At 40.3% G+C, this 26,234-nt stretch overlaps 1 protein-coding gene across 1 annotated transcript in view; it reads right to left on the bottom strand.

Moving 5' to 3' along the window:
- LOC124170878 (A disintegrin and metalloproteinase with thrombospondin motifs 20-like) overlaps positions 1-16,997 on the bottom strand; it is a 243,357-nt gene extending 226,360 nt beyond the window's left edge. The window contains exon 1 of the mRNA XM_046549895.1: positions 16,725-16,997. The gene's annotated coding sequence lies outside the window, so the exon portion shown is untranslated. The remainder of the gene's footprint in view (positions 1-16,724) is intronic.
- Between the last annotated feature and the right edge of the window lie 9,237 nt (positions 16,998-26,234).

Raw genomic sequence — 26,234 nt, forward strand, 5'->3', positions numbered from 1 at the left:
AAGAAGCGAATCACGAATGCGGGTGGAGCAAAGATTCGATGAAGCAATTCAATGAAGGACAATATTTACTATAATTTACTGTGTTTATATGCAACCCTTCATCAGTATAACAACTAAAGCAGATGCTTTTCTTTTGCCAGATTCAATTTCAAGCCAATTTACCTCATTTTTTAATTTTATATGAGATCAAACAATTTATTTGATTCAGGTATTTTCACAAAGATCGTATTCAATCTAACAGTCTGATGATTGAAAAAGTAATTCTGCTTGAAAACTTCAGATATTCACAAATGAGTTCTCAACAATAGCCCAATATTTAACTAGTCATCGCATTGTCATCGAGAAATAATTATATTTTATTCTGCCCCCCTGACGCATGAGACATTAGGATATTAAAAGAATAGGGTGGTTTCCTTCATCAAAGAAAAGGATAGGCATTTATTGCGATTCGTTACCCACCATTAGTGTATTCATAAATTACAAATTATTTTGTTTTAGAAATACCGGGTTAGACGAATGGCAATGGTCCATTTTTATCCTCATTTGAAAAGGGCCAGATTAGCGCCCATGCGATGCCACTCCATGTGACGTCACAGAGACCTAGTTTCTATACGAGTAGATAGGAGTTATACATCGTCTGAGGTTACCAATGCATGCATGAGGCGCAGAGCTCAGGGAAACATGTCTTAACAATCACATTAAAACTGGCTAAGGTCGGAAAGTTATCTTCGTTACAGAAGGTATTAATAATTCTTATTTAAGCCAAGCGCTACGAGCCAGCAGGGTACTAGGCTACCCGCTAGCAGCCTGCGTCGTATCAGCGCTAAGCCTCGCCTCAAGGTCACCTCGCAGGGCGGCAACGGGAACCAGAAATACGTCACGCGGAGAGATTACCCGGCGTTCATACTTACGCGTCGCGTTTTTGCGCGCTTGAAAATTTTCACTTTTTTTAATCGCGAAAAATAGTTATTGTCATTTAAAAATCTAACAGCGTGCAATACGCACTCCAGGAGTAATAATCATTCGATTTAGGCGATAAAAAAATAATAGGAAACCACTCTATTATTCACAAGAAGTTCCGAAATGGCCGAAATTTTACTTCGATTATACCTTGAGATTTTTAATAACAACTATATTAGAGGAAAGAGGAGAAAAATCTTGTACCATGGGGAGAAAAGTGTAAAGGATGCAAAACACGCGGACATAGGAGAAACCTGTCGCTTCCTGATATGGGCCAGTCCTTAAAAGCGATTCCTTGAAACAGGATGGGGACAGATAGCCGGGATAAATGGAGGTGTTGATATCCACTTCTCCACTTGAAGCCGGGAAGGGAGGAACGAGAAAATAAATGTAAAAAATACCTTTGAGCCGGAAAAAGAGGAACAGTGGTTAAACGTCCGAGAGGAAAAAAAGATGCTGGATAGGGTAGTTGGCTAGAGGGGTGGGGGGCCCGAAGGGGTGTTTCCCAGGGGTTGATTCAAAGAAAATAATTGGGATGGGCGAAGGTTGGAGAGAGCGATAACTTCTGTATATCCCTCCTGTAACTCCCTGGACCGACCAACGACTCCCTTTCCACCACCACCCCCCTATACCCTTCCCCCATCAAGAAACCGTCCCAACCCATTCCCCCAGAAAAACTCCCGGCCCACCCCACCCTTCCGCTCCCCTTCCCATCCCACTTCAAAAAATCCCGAACGGGAAAAGGGACGTAACAGGTGTCGAGAGTCGTGTGGCTGGGATCGTAAAAAAAACGAAGGGGAGGAGGGGATATAAAAAAAGGAAAAACGGGAGACAGCGTCGGATGGCGCTTTGGAGGGGAGGTGGAAGAAGCGGAGGGGAGGGAGCGAGAGATAGAGAAGCAAAGAGAGAGGTTGCCGCGGGCGAGTTGTCGAGGAACGCCATAAGCTCTTGCCCCGTTTACACAACGATCGTCGCGACGTTGATCCTTACGATCGTAACCTCAAAACGTCGTGTAAACGCGCAGAGTTACCATCGTAGGCCTTAGTACCTAACACTGCCGAACTTACGATGGTTAGCGCTAGTGTGCCAAGAAAAAAGAGTTAGGAAATGAAGATCGATGCATATACGATTCTTTCGCGCCGTTGCAATCTTTATTCAATAACTGATATTTCATAAATAACTCTAATATATCAAAGATATATGGCATCGATTGAAGACATTATTCAGCAGGTAATGGAAGGAAGTTAGGGGAAAGTTTTTTCTGATGTTCTATTTACCAAATGATATCGGATATTCTGTACTATAACAGTTTTATGCATTTCTTTATTTACAGGTTAACCCATAACCATGTATCCTTACATTATACTTCACAGATGATGGAAAATAACAAACATGCACAAAATGTTAACCAATTAAATCATTGTATACAGGACTTCACAATAAAATTCGCCAGAAATAACAATAACATTAAATGAGGACATGGAAATATCAATACTTGTGCCGAATCAAGCCGAAATCCAAGCCTTTTCTAGTTAAATTATAACAGCAATATGTACTGTCTTTAATGCGTGAATATTCTTGAATGTTTTGACATATTCTCTCGAAGAATCTAGTTTCTTAAAGACTTCACGGACTGTTGTGACTAGTTTTAGTTTAATCTCATCATAGCTGGGAGTTGAAGACATAATTTGCTCTATGGTAATTAAAAACAAGCAGGTGAGGATTTATATAGCTATGACGGGATCCATTAAAAGTTACTAATAAAGGAGATAGGAACAATCTAAATATTAATTGATAATTTTGTAGAGGAATATGCCTTTATTGGAGGATCCTTGGTCGAGCAAGAGTTTTCAAATTAACTAGGGAAAGAATATATGAAGTGTTGTAATCAGACAAAGAGATTAATAAATCGCAATTATTTAATTTGAAAAATTTATTTTGGACACGTTCAATCCGGATTGAGTCGATATTATAATAAAGTGACCAGTTAGCAAAATATTCCAATTTGGAACGTAGCAAGGAGACATATCTACTGTCTTTACCGCATGAATATTGCTAAACTTTGGATAGATTCCCATAAAGAAACCTACATTCTTTAACGTTTTACCGATAGTTCGGTCTAGCTTCAGTTTTAGCACATGAAAACATTCATATTCTTTTGCTTCTTAATTTCCAGGATTTCAATTTTCTCACGCAGTGTCGTCGTCAGTTGTTATCTGACACAATTCCACAACGAGGACAGCACTGAGTTACGATGGTAACTTTTAGACGTGTAAACGTGCAGTAGTCGCGATCAACGTCGGCACGATCGTGGTGTAAACGGGGCATCTATGAAGAACGCTGTCCGCATGTCGTTCGTCGGATGTTTCGGAGCGCGCTGACTCGGACTTTCCCCGCGTACACTACGAGTGTGCGCTCGACGCCGACGCGGGCATGGTGTTACGGGCTCCTCCGCGGGAAAAAGGATTTAACGCCGAGAGGGGGGCGGATTGTTCAGCGAGAGAGTGGGGCGGGGGCTTGTCGCCGGTTAGGCCATGTGCATTAGGGTGGGCCAAAAAAGGTTTTTTTTCCTGATCAAATTTGCCCTATGCGGGAAAGTTGCAAAATGATATAAGGATCTCGCACAGAAATTTATTTTCAAATCGGATAATATTAACCACTGCCGCCCGAGCTCTTAAGTTTAAAATTTTGCGAAAAATCAGGCTGATCTCAGAATCAAACGGCTATAAAGACGAATTTTATGAAAATATGGGATAATGGATAATATCAAAGAGTGGATACATGTTTATAGTTTATGAAAATGAAATTTGAAGTTTTTTTGACAAAATCTATGGTTAAAAAAATGTCTATGAATTTACAACAAAATTAGAGTATAGACCATTTCTTATCAAATAAGTCACTATATGGTAGTAAATAATCCCACAAAAAGTAATAATAAGGTAAATTATTTTAAATTAACGTCAATCATAATGACGAAAAACGTACCTGTGGAGCTATTTTCAACAAGAAATTCAGCCAAGGCTGAGAAAAAAAACAGAACCTGATCACAAAGCATTTCAGTAAGTAGCTCTCTGTTACTTTCGTAAAGAAACTACCCAGAAATCACCACGAGGAGGAGACTACCATCGAGTTCCACCCGTGTCCCCCAACCAACCTGCCATAGGATTATGGGAGGATTGACGCAATGGTTAGAATAGAGGGAAAGCGTACCAGGTGTGGAGTGCAGTGCGTGATATTTGTTGCACCTGAAAATTTCACGGGTAATGATTTTCCCACTTATGAAGAGATAGTGAAAATGTTTTTGTACTCTCGGTACATTGAAGAAGAAAGTTAAAATACCATTATTTCTCTACCGGGAATCGCGGAGACAGTGGCTTATGCCATTGAAGGCATTGATCCTCTATCCCTGTTGTTGGATATAGCAAATTGACGAATTTTCAATATCATGGAAATAATCGCAATATTCTTCGATCTGTCAACAAGAATGCTTTCATTGACCTTATGCAAGACTTTCTTCGTCACGCACGTCAGCTTTTTGATGTTGCGGCATGTAAATTGCTTTAGTGAGACTTATTCTGTTTGTGATATTCTTTCGAAAATGCCTAGTTTAGAATGGGAATTCCCTAAGGACAGAGAAGTGGCAGGAAAATGAAGATAGGCGCCATCGATGTGCAGGAGACCAAAAATAGGAAGACGAGGCTTAGCAGGAATGAAAAAAGGAACACCCGAATGTTCCACCCTATTTTGTCATAACACTTCTGTTCGGAAGACTCAAGTGATGAAATGACATTAAACGGAGAGTTATGTATTGCAAGTGAAGGAGAGATTTGCATCATCCTGTGAATAATTCTGCATATCAAACCATACCTCTGCAGCACTTGCATCTGCGCATCTAATAGATATCGGGTTGGTTACCCAAGGAGTCGATGTGCTATTTGTTGACAAGAACATGGTTAGAAGGGAAAGAGAAAGATTGCGCACGTCTCTTTTGAGGAACGTGGGAACTGTTTAACTGCAAGCGCTTTACTTCGACGAGAGGAAAGACTTTGATTGACTATGAACGAAAGCAAAGTGAAAAACAATAGGTGAGGAGCATGTAACTCTAGTTCAAGAGCCCGGTTCACGATACTTATGGCATGTCACCCCATGTGTCAGCAAAGCTATTGGCCTCTAAAGTCCGCTTTACACGGTACACGAAACTGCGCAATCAGACGTACGTGCGAAGGCTCAATCGAAATTGCGTCGTGTAAAGCGGTGAATTGCTAGAACACATGCGAGAATGCGTGGATGCGAGACGGCAAAATAGCCCCTGTTATAATTTCTTTCATGCATTCGCGCAATTCCACGCCATTTTAGAAATTAATTCAGCTCTAACCTGCGCAATTCCGTGCCCCGTGTAAAACGGCCTTAAGATTCCATCACGAATTTTCCAGGGGAGGAAATGATCATAATCGATGGACTCCAAGCAATCGTGTGCGATGGAACTGAGGTTAACACCGGAAGCCATGCCGGAGTAATCAGGAGAATGGAAATAACCCTAAGAAGACCTTTGCATTGGTTTGTTTGCCTGCTTCATTGCAATGAACTATCTTTCAGCACCGTCAAAAGAACTGATGAATGACCCTGGCAAAATTTGTTATCGAAGTTTACGCTCCAATTCGGTTTTCAATAAAATTGAGACAATATTGAACAGAAGGCCCGAAGCATATTATGAAAATGATTCTTCATTTGAAATATATAGATAGAGACATCAAATTACGCCGCTACTCTATGATTCAGGGAAATGTAATTTTGCTCACCCAGAGAATATTCCGCTTGCAATGTTAGCCGATGAACGCAGACAAATTCGCGCAATGGCCATCAAAAAATACATTGAAATCGAGAGAAACTCAGCAGGAGGAATTGAGGAAATTCGAATTTTCCAAAGCTAACCTTCTACGGAGTGAAGAGTTTTCGGGATGGCCACCGGGACAGGAACTCCATATCTGCCGACGTGTCGATGTCCGACTCGGTCATCGTCCTCAAGGCTGTGAATGAACTCTTCACTCAGTCCATTCACCGGGAAAGCACAAAATCCTTCTAAACTTCGACGCTCGAAGTTATATTGACTTGGTTGACTGGGAACCAATTGAGGTAACTCGACCACCAATAGTAGCTGGGATGACAAACAAAAACTTGGAAGACCTTGTTACGGAAAGATCTGTATTAGAGGTACCTTTTCCCTTCCATACACAAGCAGTTGAAAGGATGGTCCAAATGATAATGTTAGCATCAAAATCCGTGTGCAGTATAGAACGCAGGTATGGATGGGCATTATCATGCATAAGAGACGGAGAAATTCAGCCAAAATTTGAAAAAAGTCACAAAATAATTTTGTCAGAGTAATTGAAGTGCTTTCACAATCGTGTCCTTCGGAAGGTTGGCTGGGGGGGGACACGGGTGGAACTCGATGGTGGTCTCTTCCTCGTGGTGAGTTCTGGGTAGTTTCTTTACGAAACTAACAGAGAGCTACTTACTGAAATGCTTGGTGTCCAGGTTCTGTTCTTTCTCAGCCTTGGCTGAATTTCTTGTTGAAAATAGCTCCACAGGTACGTTATTCATCATTATGATTGACGTTAATTTCAAATAATTTACCTTATTATTACTTTTTGTGGGATTATTTACTACCATATGGTGACTTATTTGATAATAAATGAAATTCAATCGAAATAAATATTATTTTACGTGCAATTTAGCCCCCAAATGGAATTTTAGAAATGTAGGCAAAATGAGTTGGGTTGTGCGGGTGGTCTATACTCTAATTTTGTTGTAAATTCATAGACATTTTTTTAACCATAGATTTTGTCAAAAAAACTTCAAATGTCATTTTCATAAACTATAAACATGTATCCACTCTTTGATATTATCCATTATCCCATATTTTCATAAAATTCGTCTTCATAGCCGTATGATTCTGAAATCAGCCTGATTTTTCGCAAAATTTTAAACTTAAGAGCTCGGGCGGCAGTGGTTAATATTATCCGATTTGAAAATAAATTTCTGTGCGAGATCCTTATATCATTTCGCAACTTTCCCGCATAGGTCAAATTTGATCAGGAAAAAAAACTTTTTTCGGCCCAACCCTAATGTGCATCCTCCTCCTCTTCCAGAGGGCGGGAGAGAGGATGTTCGGAACAATACACGCGCTCAAGTGATCCTGGGGGGTGTTTCAGAGTCTCATAGGATTGGTGGCGTCGGAAACGGATTCATTCCGAGTCGATCGGTAACCTATCCTACGCTCGTCTTCCGTGCGTTTCACACATACTATCGGAAAGCGTTCCGCTTTTGGTATGACGTCAACAGTCATCCTAAACGGGAAACGAGAAAACGTCACAATTTTCAAGTGACAAATGACCAGCGAAAATAACCTCCCGCAAGATTTGATACTTGACAAGGGAGGCGAAAGGTATATACGTGCATATATAAGTGCTAATTGATGCATTGTCACACAATTGACGTTGTTGCCGGGAAAAATTATTTTAGAATTGTTCGTCAGTAGTTTTTTTAACGTAATGCCATGTCCTTTTGAGCAAATTACGGGAATGAAGGAAAATTTTTAACGAGTTAGTTCTTTCATTTTCGTGAGAGCATAGTTGATTGTTCTTAAGAACTAAACTACAGGTAGTCGCGAAATCCATAATTCTTTCCAACAACATGTATTTTACTTACTCTATTTTTTAACCAAATTGTCAGATTTTCATTCAGAATCTGAATTAAATATGAATATTGATCATCATAAATGATGATATGGCCTTCTTGATATGCCGTAAACGTCTTACAAATTTTCCGTGCAAGTGGAGGTACGCTGGAAGGAAATACAGCGATGAAAATAGGTTGAATAGTGTCCATTATTAGTAATGGCTTGAGTTATGTACGTTAAAAAAAGCAAAATAATTTGGTTTGTTGGTTAACTGTTTTGCACGTTCTCGGTTATTTTTATAACACCATCTTATTTGGTACGAAAATGACAAACAGTTGCTATCAATGCACGTTTAAAGATATCTTCTAAATTATATTTCAGTGTGCGATAATTCAACAAGGAAAAAATTATTCGCTGCAATAGGGAATCGACCTCATGATCTCTGCCTCACTGCATCCTACCTTATCCCACTGCGCCACCTTGCTATTGGGTCGAAATTTGTGGCGTATTAAAAACAAGATGGTATGAGGGAGCTTCCGTATAGTTGTTACCGCGGCTATTCTCGTTATGCTTGGACTAATATTTCATATTAAAATGAATATTTAGAATGTACACCATGGAATCAACTGAATTAGGTACATAACCACGTCTAATTTCGATGTAACTACGATGCCAAGTCACACAGACAATCATTTCAAACTAGACAAATTGTTATACTTCCTAACCCACGGACACGTATATTCAATGCATATGCTACCTGCATATTGGTAAGTCATTACGCCATGCATTCCAACTTGTTTCCCTTTCTTTTTGCCAAATTACTCGTCCAAATAACAATGCAAACGACCTTGCACCGTCAGTGATACAGTCTGCTCATTTATCGTCTAATTTACACGAGAATTAAAGTCGCTTACACCTATATTACTCTATCAGAATATCCACATATATCAGAACTCATGAAATAAAGTGGTAAGATTTTATTATAGATACTATGTTATAATACTTCATAAAAAACAATATTATAACATATCTCCACTCGCCACCGGAATGAATTTCCGGCACCTCTAGCCCACTCGACTTCTATCCGATCGGAAAGCCGGCCTTGAGTCGATAGGAGGCCAGTCTGAAACGCACGGATTGCCTGGCCGATAGTAAGTGACGTAGAATCCGCGTCAAGTCTCCCGATCCGCTCGGAAAGGGAGACTCTGAAACACCCTGCTGGAATGCCATTCCGGAGTGGGAGGGAGGGGGCGTAGTCCGTAACGCGCGGCCGTAATGCGCGGCGTGTACTTTGTCTCGGACGCCATGTCCACGGTTTAACCGAATCAGGGCGCATCTGAAGAAGACACCGTGGTGGACAAGCCAAAAAATTGTATAAAAGAACGAGGAGAGTCGACCGCGACTGAAGTTCGCAACGGCGCGGAGAGAGGGCGACATGTTTTACTAGCAGCGAGTATTTAGAAATAAGTAGAACCGCAAGGAATAGTCGAAATATTTAATAACCCCAAAAAATTAAGATTCTAATTAAAAAGCAGAAAAGATTCATGATATATTACTAGCAACCAGTATTTAGAAAGAAGTTGAACCGCAAGAAACAGTCGAAACGAATTTCCTCAAAAAAATTAAGAGCCAAGCCAAGCGGAGATTTCTTTAATACTGGTGGTCGAAGCTCCCAGCCAATCAGCTGTCTTCTTCGGCTTTCTGGAGTTGCGGTGGTTTATATACTATACTTGCATTTTCGTTGAAGTTTCAATCCGGGCATTGCGGGGGTTAATTGGGAAAAGGGATATGGCAAGGGATTAGGGCACATTTAGGGGTTCTGTGAGTAAAGGTATTAGGAATAGCATAGTCCCATAAGTTGCATAATAATTTGTTATTTGTTTTTGCAAAAGAATGTTGAAATTTCGTAAGAGCAGATTTTAAGAATATTAAAATTGGAGATAAATTAAGATCATTGCGGATTTGCCTATTGCTTATAAACCATGGAGCGCCTATAATTTTACGAATTATTTTATTTTCGCACGTTTGGATTTTCTTCAAGTGCGTAGCACTTGCGTGAAGCCACACTGGTGAGGCGTAGGAAAGCAGAGGTTTTATGGTGGAATTGTAAAGAAGCAATTTTGTTTTTAATGCTAGAGGGGAATTTGCCTTCAATAGCGGGAATAGAGCTGCATGAACTCCGGTTGATTTATCCGTTTGGGATTTAATGTGGCTAGCCTACGTCAGTCTTTTGTCTAGAAGAACGCCTAAGTATTTTGTTGTTTGGCTCTTTGGGATTCGTATGTTTCCGTAGAATAGTTGATGGCCTTCGCCGGCTTTCGGTCTTCTTGAAAAAACGACGTGTGTACATTTTCCAGCATTCACGCTCAGCTTCCAGTCTTCAGCCCAATCTTCATACGCGTCTAGATGTTCTTGGATGGTATCAGCAGTCCGGTGCGGATCTGAACCTTGAGCCAGGATGGTTGTATCGTCTGCGTATTGATAAAGGTGGGTTTGCGGATGGGTTGGGGTATCGTTGACAAACAGGTTAAATAAGGTAGGGGAAAGGATTGCTCCTTGCGGAACGCCGGAGGAAATGGGATGGAATCGGGAGGGTGAGGAGTTAATTTGGACGAAAAAGGTTTTATCTGAGGAAAAGGATTGGATCAGTTTAATGAGGTATAAGAGAATTTCAAGGGAGGAAAGCTTATAGATTAGGCCCAAGGTCCAGACCCGGTCGAAAGTGGCTTCTAAGTCCAGGAAGACGGCATGCGAGATCAGCTTGCTGTTGAATCCAGATGTAATATTCTCGACCAATCGGAGCATCTGATGCGTTGTTGCGGAGTGTTGTCGAAAGCCAGTCTGCTCGGGCCGGATAATTTTATTTTCCTCGAGGAACGTACGGAGCCGAAAAATGAATGACAGATTCAAAGAGCTTTGATAATGTATTAAGTAAACTAATCGGGCGGTAAGATTTGGGATCGGACGGCGGTTTGTTCGGTTCTGGGAGCATAATTACCAAAGCTAGCTTCCACACAGTCGGAAAATAGGAAATATGAAAGAGTGAATTGAAAAATCGGCTTAAAATCGTAACCATTTGATTGGGGAGATTTCTGAGTAGACGATTATTAATCCCATCAGGGCCGGGCGCAGATTTTCTCTTCAGATTCTTGATGATGGTTGCAATTTCGGCCGGAGTGGTGTATTCAGGCGCAGAAATTGGGGAGTACTGAAGACTCATCCATGTGGTTGAGCAGTCATCTTCCAGCGATGATGGCAGGTCATTGCAAAAGCGGCATTCTAACATTTATGCAAATAAATTTGCTTTTTCAGCGTCCGTGACTAGTCGGCCTGCTGCAGATGAAAGAGCGGGAATCGGTCGGCGAGGTTTTTTCAAGGCTTTTGCGACGCAAATTCTTTATTCAATTTGGTTTTAACGATGCACACAGTAAAAAGAAACTCGCGCGCGTAAGCACAAGGTAAATTCACGAAATTCGCGGCGACTGTCAGCAGGGCACAGTAGCGGCAGCTTCCGTAACGGGAGATGTCGAGATCGAAACGTCAAAAAAATTAAGATTCAAATTAAAGGCAGAATATATTCATTCTATTTTACTAGCAGCGAGTGTTAAAAAAGAAACTGAACTGCACGAATGAGTCTAAATGCATCATTCCCCCAAGAAAAATTAAGATTCAAATTAAAGACCGAATATATTCAAGTTGACATCTTCACATAAAGATCATGTTTTTAATTTGTTCCGCGGGCCCAAGATGCTAACAGGTGACTTTTGAATTCAAAAAAGAATTTATAAGAACATTGCGTTATTATTTCGAGGACAATTCATAAGTAACAACAAATAAACTATTTCCGATACAGCATGCTTCATTTAATTCTGTTCGTCTATTCAAGAAAATAATATCCAGAAATTGGTATACTATCTTCATCAAAAGCAACACAATAATCGTCATATTTTTTGCTTGACGTAAGGACGTAGACTATTAATTTTCTTGACTTCTACTTACAATTCATTTACCAATTGTAATGTCGGTATTGATAAAGAATACCTTATTAGATTGAAATTTAGTATATAATGTATTCACAGTGAATAATAAATTGAAAAAATTACAATCAAAGTTTTTAATAGGAGTAATTAATGCGAAAAAACAGCATATTATTATGGAATATTAGTTTAGATGTGAGGTTCTGTGCCGGGGAATATAAATCCGGGTTGAAATTGTATAATTAAGTTATTCCCGCGTGAATCTGTCGGCAACGTAAGGAGTATTACCAGTGTACACAATTTTAAACGATGGACAACCGAGGTGGTGTAGGCGACGTTGTTTATATTTCAGCCAGCTTAAGCGTACGCATGACCTTGTAATCCGATCCTATTTTTACATGATGTTGCTCTTAAGCGCGCACAAATCTGTGAAGAGAAAGTCAGTCACGAAGGAACCTTGTAACACGACCGCCTTGACGACTCCCAGCGGCTACGAGAAGGGACTCGTAAATTTTTTTCTGCCCGATCCGCAAAAATCTCCGCGCCCGGAAACATTTTTTTCTCCGTGGGCACGCGCCACACCGACAAAGCGGGCGCCGAACACCCTCCGGTTACAGCACTTCGGGGAGTATCCGGCTGAAGAGGGAGGAGGAGGCCAAGAATGGGAAAGAGGGCGGAAAAAAGGCAAAAATAAAACGACGTAAAGGAGCGATCTAGCGGGGAGGAAGACAAGGGCTAGGTTTAAGTGGCACAAGTGCCTTTCCCCCATTCTGTGGAGTGGCGAAGACAACAGGAAAAGAGGAGGAGGAGAGGAAGAATGAAGAAGAAGATGGGGGAACGAGAGGGGATATCCAATCCTCGACTCTGCCCATTGCGGGATGCAGCCCCCAAAGGCGGCACGGAGCCAAAAAGGAGTTTGTTAAGGGAGGGGGGGGGCAGGGGTGACCCTTGTCAAAGGGAAGCACGAGTGATGTTCTCCAAAGGTCGACTCATCATAGCCCCCCTTCACCCTCTTGCCGCCACTATGCCTACGTGCATTCGCTGCGATGTCCCCGCCGATATTCACAGAGGACTCTGACGCTTTCGTTCGAGACGGGAGGCATGCTCTCAGATGACAGTTGCCATCATGCATTATTTTCGTGACCCTAGTAACTTGAAACGAGTGCGCGGGCCGGATGAAAAACCTTAGCGGGCCGGATCCGGCCCGCGGGCCGTAGTTTGGAGACCCCTGCTCTAGGTGGAGCTCACAAGTCAGTCAGAAGGTGCTTCGTCCCTCCTTTTTTAATTGTAAACGACCGGTGTCCCAAAACCCACCGTCAAACGCGTATTTAGGCGACGAAGTGTAGAATGTAGCTGTAGATATGTAACATTGAATAAAAAGTCTTTACCCAATTCAATTTTCGTAGGTTTCTTTCTGACTCGGAATTAATTTTTAATGTGGTTATTTTTATGTTTTACCAACATATGTAGGTTCTGTTTAATGGCAATTTTATGTAATGAACTGTTTTGTTATAACAGATTGAACGAGAGGTTGTATTATTTTCACAACGACATTTAATTTAAGTCTATTTTACGCTCAGTCATTCGCACAATTTGACGCATCATGATGACAGTTCCCATATTCAAGAGTTCAAGTAAGAGTTAGTCCAAAAATGGTGTGTTTCACCTAGCGAGGTAAACTCCTCTATGCTTGGCGGAGAGAACCTCAAGCCATGAACTACCAAACAGCACAAATACTTCCATTCAGCAAGGCTTTAATAAACTCCACTAATGCTCTATATAGGTCGGGTTGCGGGGAATCTATGTATCATGAAAGCTGAGAGATGCGTCAAAACAAAATATTTTTCGGTCTTAAAATAATCACGTTTTTCATCGGGACAGACTTTTTTCAGTCCCAAAAAAACTAAACTTGGGTTTAAACTACTGAGGGCTCTCGAAACTCCAGTTACTTGAAATTGACCTGTTTATAGCACATGGATATGAACTTCATTTTAGTTGTTTTGAGACAAGTAAAACCTAACTCTTCCAAATTTTGAAAAATTACGGCCGGCCTGCTGTACATCAACATTCCTCTGCCAAAGCCATCACGAGGTAATTTCCCCAAAAATAGGTTCGTAGCCATATTTTTATATCCGTTTATATAATAAAAATCAAAGCAAAACAATTGTTGCATCATATAAATTAAAAGAAAATATTAATTCCAAATTTGACTATGCTTTAGTCGTTTTGCAGATCAGTTTCATTCAAGAAAATGCAATTACGACATTAACAGCACACAAGCTTCCACGCATCTACGTATCATCCACTAAACTTGGATTCGTAGAGAAGAGAATCATCTTTTAATGCAGAGGAGTCGGAATGCCGCGGCTTCCGGGAGAATTAACTGCGTTTTTTCATTTGTTAGTATATAAAGGCCGCAATTAAAGCTAAATTCCATCAATTTCACGAGAATGACGCAAATTTTGGCTCACGAAACTCCCAAAAGCATTATAATTCATAGCAAGAACAATGGATCGCCAACATTATGAAACATTAATTGGCTCTTTAATGTCGGAGTAATGGATTTCTTATATTTGAAAATAATAGTATTTGGCTTTCCAATGCTATTAGATGTTGCTATTGAAAACGATGCAGTTTTTAACAGGGTTTGCGAGAATAGATTGCTTTATTATTCATTCCAGATGAATATCTCTGTATTTACCATTCAGAATTTGACTGCAAATCACATTTACTCGCACACTTAGTCCCAACTAAAATAATATTGCAGAAGAGGGATATTTAGTGCACCTCTAGATGTGTTTTGACTCGCAGTGCATTTCAATTGGTTGAGAAAAGTCGCCACTCGCGTCGACGACGGACAAGTTATTCGAATATCTGGAGGAGCTATTATTACGTCTCTTAACCAAAATTAAATTTGAGATCAAGTAAGATTCATGTCCGTTCAATAGTATTCCTAACGAGAGTAAATGTCATGCAGTAAATACGAGGCGCGTTTTTTCAGTAGGTACCGCTTTAAAATATAAAATAAACTGTAACGAATTTAAAATTTTGTTTCTTTCATCGTCATCACGGCGCTGACCTCTTAGATGTTTCTAGAGACAAAAAAGATAAGTGGTAGTCACTTGGCAATTTTCTACGACGACGGTATTCAATGGCTTGTTGTTCCAAACGAAAAGTGCCTTCATAGTGACGAAAATCATGTGGAAACGTATTTAAAAGTGTGGGCTTTTATCTAAAACGCTTCAAAACGGTACTTGACATAAAATATGCGCCTCGTACTAAGAATTATTGGGTCGCTCTTTCCGCTGTTCTTTAATAAACTGCACGGGAAGGGGCAGCGTAAATGAAGCTTCTATGTAGGGAGCGGACAGGTGCCTCCTCTCATGAAGGGCCAACAGTTCGGATTTCGGGCGACCACCGCTCTCTCCTCTAAATCATGTCTTAATCGCTCCGATTCCCCACGCAGAAGCGTGCGTTGCTATTGTACTCTGCGACGACTAAACACACGAAACACGCCAGGTCACACACGAAACGCACGAAACACGCCCACGGCTGTAGTGTGTCTAGTCCGCATTCCCACAATTCGGGAGAGCATTTGTTTGGCGTTTGACGGCGCAGACGAGGAAGAGCGGCAATGTGAATTGAATGCAAGCGAGTGGGTGCGCGGAAGGAGACGACGCCGCATCCGACCGAGCGAGAATGTTACGGCTGCCACGGTTGCTCGCTGCACTCACACCCCGCGGTCAGCATCAAGGGTTCCCTTACTTCCGGTCGGCCATTGGAATCTCCTCATAAGGAAAATTCTTTGCCCAAACCTCAGAATAAATATACTCTAAACTCAAGCGGGACGCGCACGGTATATATTAGCTTTGCAAAATTTTCGAAGTTAATTAGTGGTTGTTAAAGATAAGGTGAAAGAGTACGCGTTATGCAAATTAATTCAATGATGAGTGCTTCATTTAAAATATTTTTCAGAATTCAAATATCAACGCAGTGATTATATTGTTTACAAATTTCAATCGAATCGGAATATGAATTTCAGTAGCCAATTTCAGCATTATTTGATTCTAAAATTCTTTGTTAGAACACCTGTTCTAACGGTAAATAATTCCATATTTCTGATACTATCCATTTAGGATGGGTACCTATGAATTACGGGAAGGAATTGATACAGTGTTATATCTTCTCTGTTGATCGACCGAAACTATCTCATTTTGCCGCATTCAGAACTACTAATGAATTTTTAAGTTAAAAAATGCCTTTCATGGATGGCATTTGAAATTCTCAAAATATAAAAATGTGTTGATTTCGCATTTCCATAAATATTTCCGTTAAATTAACGCAGCAAGGTCACTTTTAAGTATCATGGTGGCTGGGAATTTCCCCTTCTCGCCTGCCCTCGTCTACTCTACCTTAAAAGGGAAATATTTTGGATGTCATTGATAGCTTAAACCATTGTCATTTCTTTGCCAATTGCTCAACTTATCCGTGCCGTGAGAGCGTCAATGGGGATAAAGAATAAATTAAATTTGCGATTAATACCCTCAATGCCACTAAAATTACGGACATTCTTTTTCTTAATCAAAATGAATTGGTTCTCTTCCTTCCTAAAGAGTGTCTTCCAGTGTTTAACCTATTGGTCTCGCCGCCTAATCACAGAGCGATATCTCCCCACCCGAGTCTACAATAACACGGAGGATTCACCGTTTCTATCACTAAAAAAGACCATTCTCCAAATCCTTTCCAAAAAAATATTTGTAACCTCTTCTTGAGAGCTCTTGAGTTAGTAAACGTAGTGATTTGTTGACAGTGACCGTCAACCGAAGCTAAACATAAAATAGTCTTCATTAACGTATCCTCCTCAGTCCCGGGACATATCTACAATTATTTTAATCTGAATTTATGTTTTCTAGTTAATTAGATGATACCAAACAACATAAGCGATTTCTATGAAAGATTCTGTCATCCGTCAGGACGCACTGAACTAGATGCATTAAAACATTTCACTTGGCCAAGTGGTGAAAAAAACTCAAACGTGGATGCATTGTTTACAATACGCCAGGGCCGAGGAGGATATACTCATAAATGATGTATGCAATACTACTCACCCTTGCCGCTGCGTGAAGATTTCCTTCGCTGCAAGCGACTCCTGTTCACATCACCTGACCTGTTGACCCACACACACGGATCCTCGCCACTTCCACATTCAATACTCCTCTTGGTCTATATAAACGTTCCAAACCGCGAAGGCCCCCACAGGTACACGCGCGTGTTTCACCAGTCACTTCTCCACCCACCCTGGCCTGCCAGCCATACCCTGTCGTCTTCCCTCCCTCGCGAGGTCCTCCCACCGTGAAACTCAGCGGCAGACTGCGAAAATGCCCGTTCTGTGGAGAGATAGACAGGGAACTTGAATTTCGCTCACTGTCAAATGCGATGCTCTTTCTCCCGCACCACAAGCGCGATTGTTTACCACATGGAAAATACAATGGCACTCTTTGCATGATCATAATTGCGGCCATGAAAGTTGACAGAGGACGACAAACAAATCATTATATTGCGAGCCTAAACCAGAGGGACCACATAGGGAAGGTCCCAAACTATTCGGCAAAAGGTTGATTCATGCGTAAACGTGAATGAGACGAGCTTTGTAGATTTCCGTACTGCTTCATGCGCAGAGTGAAGAAAAATTATGTCATGACATTTTAACACTGGATAGCAGTAGCAGGTAGGAAACAAAATTACTACAAACACGCGCCATTTATTAACTACCGAAGTTTTGCACCAAGCGCTCCGATTGGCCGCGAGTTTGCCCTGTTTCAAGATGCTCTCGTTAGCTCATGACTTCGAATGCTTTGCCTTCCATGGATCACGATGCATTAGAGGCATCCGGCAACAGGGTAAACTTTAGGCCAAAGTTTCTTTTGCTACAGATGGTGAGTTTTTGACCAAAATATCATTCGTTATTTTAATTCCTGGAGGTATCACACTGTCTAGGGTTAAAATTTCGTGACACAATTTGTCTTCATCCTGAATATATTCCCCGATCAATATCGAGGAGTAAACGTCATCCTCAAGGAGAGCGGGGGAGCCAAAGTGCTGATTTATTAAATTTCTAGCTTCTAAATCGGGCCTAAATAAAAATGCCCTGCACGTCGATCTGCGCAATTAATTGTCTTACAATTTAAAATTTCATGTTTTCCCGGCGCATAGATCGAAGAAAAAATTCTCGGGATTCCCACCGGGTGTGGCACTGGGTTAATTCTCCCAACGTTTCAATGGCTATGTCTGCCATCGTCTTCGGGGGTTAACTTGTAATGGTACTTTTTACGGTACTTATTTATTTATTGATATCCCTGGTTGCCGTTATCGCTACATCCGCACTCAACAATAACGGCAACCAGGGATATCAATAAATAAATAAGTACCGTAAAAAGTACCATTACAAGTTAACCCCCGAAGACGATGGCAGACATAGCCATTGAAACGTTGGGAGAATTAATCCAATACCACACCCGGTGGGAATCCCGAGAAATGTTTCTTCAACTTCCAATTTATTTGGAAATTAGACTTTTAACCCGTGGAGTCAGTTCGGAAGTTAAGAATAGGATTGATTATATCATCACGAATACATATTTCGGTAAACATTCCTATTCACAGCTCTTATCTCCGGGAAATCCGTATCGCTCTGCTCGCAAGCGATACCAGTGGCGCCTTTTGCAAACCTATTTGAAATCGTGGTGTGTGACAGCACATATTGTCGTCCTTCCTCGGAAGAATCCTCCATAACCATATTCGCGGCCCGAGCATTCCACAGCGAGCAAATAACTGAAGTTCAGTAAGCATCTCTGCGGAATGACGGGGATCCACCGCGTAAAATAGTTTCAAATGTTGAGGGAAGCATTGATAAGATGTTTTCACCCGCGGAGCGGCGGTACATTGCACTGGGCTGTGGGATGTGGGGGTCTTCCAGATTGAATAGCACACCATACTATAGGAAATAATACACAACATTTTGCTACATAACTTAATTACATTTTAGAAGTGCATTGTTAAATTAATATTTTTCTACAGAAAAAATGCAACTCTCTCATTTTGTGCCCAGACTGAAAGCTAAATATCATAAAAGGTGAAACGAGTGTGCTAGGCGAATCCTGGATCTTTTTTTCCTTCTCATATTAACAACAGCTACGCCACTGCTGTCGAACCAAGTTGAAAAACCCTCGCACACCCCCCTACCTCGACGAAGAATGCGGCAACAGAGGCCTGCAACAGTCTATCTGATTGAGAGACTGGGCCACCCGATTAAAACGTCTAAAACAATGTTACTGACCATTTTTATGTGTTTTAACGTGTAGTTATTTTTTAAAAATTATATGGTAATATTTGAATTTCACATGAATAATGATTATATTTCACTCTAAAGGCCGTTTGACACGGGGAACGTACTTGTGCAATCTAACGTGTGTACTAAGGGGCAGTCAAAATTGCGTCGCGTAAAGCGGTAAATTGATAGAACAATGCGTGCACGAGAGATGGAAAAATAGCCCCTGTTCTAATTTCGTTCATACATTCGCGCAATTCCGCTTCATTTTAGAAATTAATGCAGCTCTAACCTGCGCAATTCCGTGCCCCGTGTAAAACGGCCTTAAGAGGGTGCTTACAAAAACTTAATCATCTTTTATTGTAAAATTTATATAATTACATTAGAGGTTTTTAGCCACTTAGTTATAGAGCGTTCCACATTTAGTTGACAGTATGGGCTCTTATCGAGAATCGTTTCCCATGTTAATCTCCGTAAGGCCAGGAGCCCGGTGTTGTCAATAACAACACAAAAATTAATGTTACGTTATGCACTGATTAAAAATTGCATTCTAATGTAGAAATAGATGCTGAATTCATTGGTGCCAATAGTTTTCCGATAAAAATTACATAAAAAGCTATAAAAAACATTTCCTTAAATTTCCGTCAGGAACGTGTATTTTTTTACTTTATCTTCTTCTCGCAATTTCTGCCTGACCGTTGTCTGTATTCAATTGAATCTTCTGCACAAAATTCTTCACACTATTCTCTCATAGAAAGTTTTCATCAATTGTACAAATATTGAGTTAAATGTTGTTATGCCGACGTAACACTCATTAGGACAAGAAAATTTTGATTTGTGCAAGGTAAAAAGTAGTCGCTTACTAACTTATGATTCTTACGTCGTAGGTCCCCATACTCTGCGTAACAAATGGGGACAAAACTGCAAAGTTATTTTTGGTGAAAAAATAAATAACTTACATCAATTCTGAAGCGAGTTACAAGGTTTTGATCTTAAGAAAAAATATTACGGCGCCGCTGGGCCGGGCTTCTTGCTTAATCTTGCGCGTAGAGGGAAAATTCTCGGGAGGAAAAGGAGTTTTTTTGTCAATGCATTCTATGAAATGTATAAATCTATTCGTTTGATATCCTAAACAGAGAATACTAATACGTCGTAACAGCAGTGTTTTAATCTCAATGGATTGATACACGAAAGTAAGCAAGCGGCTTGGAAATAAGATGCTTTCGCCTTGGGTGTTTCGGTCCCACCGCGGAAACCAAGAAAGAGAATATCTCATAATCTGTGCGAAACACTACCCCATCCAGTGCACGCCTTTTACAAAAAGGGGCTTGGGTTTTTCCTGAAGTTCCTTTCATACGGTTTCATAAAACGTCTGCACCAGAAGCGACCCAATCCGAAGGGGCCGTGGGAAGAATTTACGAAGGCGTTCAGTTTGTCATTGCATTTTTTGGAGTGAACAAGCGTTGTGTAGCCTGCTGAATTTGAGAATTGTGAAGTGTTTTTTACACTTATCTCTGCTGTAACACGCCCAACCAATATGTCCGATACAAAGAAGAGGAGAAAAGGTGAGAAGCTCATAAGCCGCGAAAGACGGTGCTCAAAGTCTTCTCGTACTTCAGAAAATCACTCAGCATTAGTGAGGCCTGCCGAGAAGCTAGGAAGGCTACTGGGTGCTCGAAGTCCACTGTTTACAAAGTGAGAAAGGACCCGTGGACGTACCCAGTATCAAAACTATGGGGGGGGAGGGGAAGTCATGGTTGTTCAAGTTGTAGGTAAGATTTAAGCATGGAAAAGGTGAATGAAATTAACATTTTAAGGAAACTGTAACAATCTTTATTAATTTTTAAAATTATTAGCTTGAAAAAATATTATTTTCCAAAAAGACATTTTTGATTTTTGCTTCTAAGGTGGGGCAGCTGTATGCCCTCGCTGGGTATGCCCATAGTTTTGGGGTGTAGAAACAGAGGTTTCCTTCCCTCTCCATTGGACTAAGAATGAAAAAAATACATCATTGTGACTACTGGGGTTTTACACAAAATTTCAATTATATTCAAAGAGAAGGTACTCATTCAAGATGCCGATGTGAATCTTCATTAACCCTCGAGAGAGGGATCTACAGGAGCAGCTGTTTGACTAGCCTTAATTAATGGCATACTTTTATGAGTTTTCTTAAAAATAAATTCTTTTTTCATGATAACCATTTCATGGTTCCTCATGGTAAATGGTTTTCTCTCATTTTTACATTTTACCTGAGCATAAAAAATTAAATGGTAAATGCCATCTATTTTAAACAGTCAATAGCATTTTAAACCTGCAGATGAATTACAGAAATAATTTTTTACCTCAATTCACGGATAGTATTACTTGGAATTTAGATTTGATGACATTATTTAGGATAAAAAAACCTAGGATTTGAGAAATATTATTTATTTTCCATCACTTTGGCTAGGGTAGCCTATTTTATCTCAATTTCTATTTTTCTATTTCCCAAAGCTAGTACACTATTTTTCAGTTCATTATATTACGCTTATGCTTTCCATGCTTTCTTCTCCTCATTGCATGTATTAGCATCTGTTCTTTTGTTTCATATTATATTTAAATGAGTTTCTACGAGATGAGATTCCTCCAACTCTGAGAAATTATTCGCTTTTGCTTTTTTTTAAACTTGAAAGTTGCGGTTTTCACGTAGGTAATAACAAATGCCGTTGTAATGCGCTGTAGACAGCCAATAGGAAAGCTACTTACAAATCTATGAGAATAATAATGCTACGCGATTGCCGATCAAGTGATTTTGATTGTTGATCAAGGATCAGATTGGTGAAACGGATGCGAGATTTGATCTCGGATCAGGGAATTGATGCCGATCAACTGATCGCCGATCAAAGAGAGGTTGGTGAAATCGGCCCTTAAAGTTGCTAGGGAATTTATTTATTTAAAGTCAACACTTTGAATATTTTTCTACATTTTCTTCTTGAACATCCAGCTTATCTTTACCAATATTATTACTCATAAGACAAAAGGTTAGTCCTGAAGAAAAGGTCATTATCATTAGTCAACAATCCTATACTGATTCCCATAATAATTTGTTTCCGGGTTAATTCCGCGTTAACTTGGAACCAATCATTAACCCGGAAACCAATCATCAATTTAATCACCGCTGAAGCCTCCATAATAATCCTAAGATTTCTTTGGCGCAGCTCTTCATTCCTCTGTCCTATCCTGTCCTGGCTTTTTCATACCCACGTATTTCTTCTCTTTTACATCCTTGATAACCCTTTGTCCTATGTAACTCGTTTGGGGCCGTCCCTTGCCCTTCTTCTCTTCCTCCTTCTACGATTTGTTTCATTGTCTCCCATGACGATGTGGCCAACCTAGTTTTCCCGTCCTCTGCGTAAGGTTTTTAGGAGGCTTCTCTTTTCTCCCACTCTTCTTAGCACTTCCTCGTTACCTACACGGTCGATCCATTTTATCTTCATCATTCTTCGGTAGCACCACATTTCGAATGCTTCCACTCTTGACCTCTCTGCAGCTGCCAACGTCCAAGCGTCACTTCCATAGAGAAACATTCCCTATATGTAGCATCTGATGAATTGATCCCTTACTTCTATGCTTGTATTCTCAGCTGTAAGAAGATTATTCTTAGTAGAAAGCTCTCTTCGTCTACGCTACTATACTATTTCTTTCTTGCTTCGTTCATCGTTGGTAACTCAGCTTCCCAGGTTAGAAAACTCTTTTTCGTCTCCCAGCTTATACCTCCATAGGTCAATATTTGTCTTAGCCTCCTCGCTTTTACTGCACAATAATACCGTAGTCTTCTATTTATTGATATTCAGCTTATATCTGGCCATTATCCTTTCCATATTTGTCAAAGTATTCTTCAAATCCTTTTCTGTCTCGGCTATGAGTGCTATGTCGTCAGCAAATCGCAACGTGCTAATTTTTCCTCCGTGGATATTGACACCCAAAGCATTCTCTTTGATTCCATTGATACCTTACTCGATGTGAGCTCTAAAAATTATTGGGGAAATTGCACACCCTTGTCTCACCACTTTGCCTTTTCTTGTTTCCGCACAGATGGGTCCACATTTTAGTAATATTTGGCATAATGCTACTCAGAGACCGAAAACAAGGAAACTGATCCTTCTAGACGTAAAACGTAAACAAAGCCAAACATCTATATGATTTTAGAAAAAAAGGTTTATTAATCTATACATCTAGGTTTCTATTTTTAACTATCTTTGAAAACGCCCCTCTCTGGTGCAAGCCATGTTACAGTTGAAACACTTTTAGAACACTAAAAAAACACGTCTATTTCGTGGAATTTGTAAAATAATTGCTAATTTACCAGAAGGTATCACGCAAGCCAGTTGGTATATGAGCATGTACATTGTACAAGTAGGGTAGAATGCCCTATTGTTGGCACCCCCCCAGTTGTTGGCACTCTGTAATTAACTGTGTGATATTAAGAGACAGAGATGCATTGCATTTTTGATGTTTCTGTATTTAGAAGCAAAGGAGTTTTACTTAATATATATCAGCAGTTCCATCCACCTTACACCATTTGAGAAGTGACTGCGGACCATATAACCAAGTGCTGCATTTTCTTTGGAGAAATTGGAGATTTCCTTAGCGGAATTTTAAGAATATAACTTCATCTGGATGCGTTTTTTATTAATATCAACCCATTGAATAGTATGAAACTTAGATATTTGTAATGATAGTAATACCTCAATGAGGTTGTTTTTTACTTAGAGCCTGTTATCGAAATTAAAATTGATTTTTATGGGGTGCCAATCACTGGTATGTAAATATTGTTAATTTCCAGTGATTGGCATTGGGTGCCAAGTATTGGAAATTTCATCAACTACAGCTATATATTTATTTTGTACGCCAAATGCATTGTACTGCTAGTATAAATGCGTATTTTATATTTTGGCTCATAGAAATGAGTGCAACCAGTACTTGGCATGGGTGCCAATAATTGGATATAGTCAAACTAATAATTTCAAATAATTCCAAGCAAAACAATTGATAAGTGATAATGTCAAAGAATTCGAGCGAAATAATCGCGGAAATCCTTTTAAGGGCAATACTCCCGAGAATAAGTGGTTTTTACGCAGATATCCTGAAATTTCTTACCGTTCATTTGAAGGAGTAATTGATGCAAGTGCATGCGTGAGCGATATCCTCTATATGTCAGAGGCTGGTTTAAACCTGTGGAGGACATTCTTAAACAACAAAACAAGTTTGTGATACCCTCTCTGATCTGAATAGCTTGTTAATTGGCGACTAAACTAATTTCATGTGATGCCCTGAAAAGAACTTACTCAAGTAAAAATTTCTCCTTTGAAACAGAGCTGATTCTGGTCTGAAACTCCACTGAATGCGCTCAAACTGCCTTGAAACAACCTTGTCACTGCACTGCACTGCCCTGTCCTCAACAAGAAAAAGAGCACTCAACTGAAACTCTGATGCCATTATCCCTTGCAAGTCCATTGAATTTGAACTGCTTCTCCCTTGTTGCATATGTGCCCCACTGATACTGAACTGGACAATAGGCTCAGGCCAGGCCGAATTTATGACACCACTGCGTCTCTCTTGCCGCATGTATTTACTGCCTTGCCACAGAGCTGCGGCAGCATTGGGTATCCCCTCTCCCTCATGGATTTGAACTGCTTCTCCCTTGCTGCACATGAGCTCTACTGGCACTGAGCTGGACAGTAGGCTCAAAGGCCAGGCCAACTTAATAACTCCACTGAATCTCTCTTGCCGAATGTCTTAACTGCCCTGCCACAGAGCTGCTGCAGCATTTGGGTATCCCCTCTCCCTCATGTATTTGAACTGCTTCTCCCTTGCTGCGCGTGTGCTACCCACCGTAAGATTTGCCAACATACGGAACACTTCTACCGGACATATACGCGACCCCTGTTTCCAGCGGCAATGTATTTTTTAAATTTAGCTTTTGGTAGAGATGGGCAAAAATAATCGATTATACGTAATAATCGATTATTTTCTTTCGATTATTGCGATTATTGAATCGATTATGGACATCCGATTATTTTGCATAATCGATTATTTGAATATAATCGGCGGGAACAAGAAGCGTGCTCACTTGCGAGAAACGAGAGCGAGCATATACTTTTCATGACAATCTATCCTTATATCGTAATTGGTGATTGAAAATTTTGAAAAAAATCATAAGCAATGAAACAAATTCTAAATTTTTGATGGGAGAAAATATCTATTGTTGAAGGAAGAAATCATGAAAAATTAGCGAAAAAAATTATGGCCGCGTTGAGTAACTACATGATCATATGGAATATAGGGCCTAATTGGTCAAGGACGAACAATTTCTTTTCACCGCCAATAAGTAATAAAGCTAATTGGGCAACTCTTACCTAATAATCAATCGTAAATAAATGTATAACACCTCGTAAGTGGAAGAGCCCAGACACCTCATCTGAAGCCGATTCACCCATAAGTCACTAAAATCCTTTGTTCGGTGTAAGCTCAGAAACGAAAGTGATATGGCACCAGTAAAGAGTCACTTGTGGAAGTACTTCCACAAAAATTTGAGTGAGGGTAAAGAAAAACAATCTCCTAGTCATGTACTAATGGCATGAAAAACCTATTGACGATATCACTGTCAAGAACAAGACAAAAACTTAGCTACTTTATTACTACCACCAATGCCTTCTTAAGCTTAAGAAGTTCTTCAGCTTAATGCCTTCGTAAGCTTAAGAAGGCATTGCTACCACTCATCATCCGGATCTAAGATTGTCAGGGATAAAATAACTTAATATTACATGTTCAAAAACGAACTAAATTATTTGACACGCATCATGACACCCACCTTCAAAATACCACCATTACAGCATCCGCACAATCTCAAAATACGACAATAAAACCGATTCTTTGCATTTTATTTTTCACTCAATACAAATGAGACGGTGCGCACCGATATCTTTAGGACTTTAGCGTTCCTACGAGACGATTATTCTACCACGCCACAAAAAGAATCGCTTCACACTCAAATAATCGGTAGCGCACGGTAGCGATTCAGGACAGAATAACAATATTCCTAGCTTACGCAGAGAATCGGTGAATAATCGAAAGCCAGCGCACGATTCTTGAGACGATTATGCACCGATTATCATCATACGATTATGGGGCGATTCTTTGGGCAAAATAATCGTGTGCTGAAGGTTAAGCGCTCCTGATTCTTTTGTCCATTATCGTCAACAATGACGCTGCGATTCTGTGGGTGAGGAGAACCCACCCACCCGCAGAATCG

This window comes from Ischnura elegans, chromosome X, assembly GCF_921293095.1.
Source record: "Ischnura elegans chromosome X, ioIscEleg1.1, whole genome shotgun sequence".
Classification (NCBI taxonomy): domain Eukaryota; kingdom Metazoa; phylum Arthropoda; class Insecta; order Odonata; family Coenagrionidae; genus Ischnura; species Ischnura elegans.